We start from the raw sequence: 761 nt of genomic DNA on the forward strand, positions 1-761 counted from the left end.
TATATATTATTATATATATATTATATATATATATATATATATATATATATATATATATATGTATATATGTATATATATATATTACATACAGATATGTGTTAATAATTATTACTGATTTATAGACATGTACATGAATATACACTTTATTTTGTGTTTATTAATGTTTTTGTAGTGGGCCGTCTTCGCTATATGCATCTTCACCACATTTAAGATTATAAGCTGTTGAGCTGTTGACTGTACACGACATTCCCTACTTGTGTTCCCTCTCTGGAAGCAAAGTCGGACTTGAGCGATATTAGCTACATATATATTAGACCGTCGTTGGTTCTGTCTATCCTTACGGAACTTCAACTCCCTGTTTAGAAATGGAAAGGTCATTTGTTTCGGTAAAAATACTGAGGGACAATGCGGGCTGGATCCTGCAATAGGCACAACCGTCACCCAACGTACGCCTTTGAAAGACGTGGGCACAACTGGCGCCAAGATTGCGTGTGGGCGACACCATACAGCAATCATCTCCAAGCATGGTATGTGCTAATTCTTGCATCATCTATAGTATATATATTGCAAGAATAGATATCAATATAATATTATGATAACTTGCAGCGCCCGATCTTTATACTGTTTGAAGCTACAATATTTACGTTCGGCCTGCAAGCTGTGAGTATATTTTTGTAATATATTCTTGTAATACATATATATATATATATATATATATATATTTATATATATGCATAATATATATGTATATATTATACATT

Source organism: Sphaeroforma arctica (genome assembly GCF_001186125.1).
Source record: "Sphaeroforma arctica JP610 unplaced genomic scaffold supercont1.4233, whole genome shotgun sequence".
Classification (NCBI taxonomy): domain Eukaryota; class Ichthyosporea; order Ichthyophonida; genus Sphaeroforma; species Sphaeroforma arctica.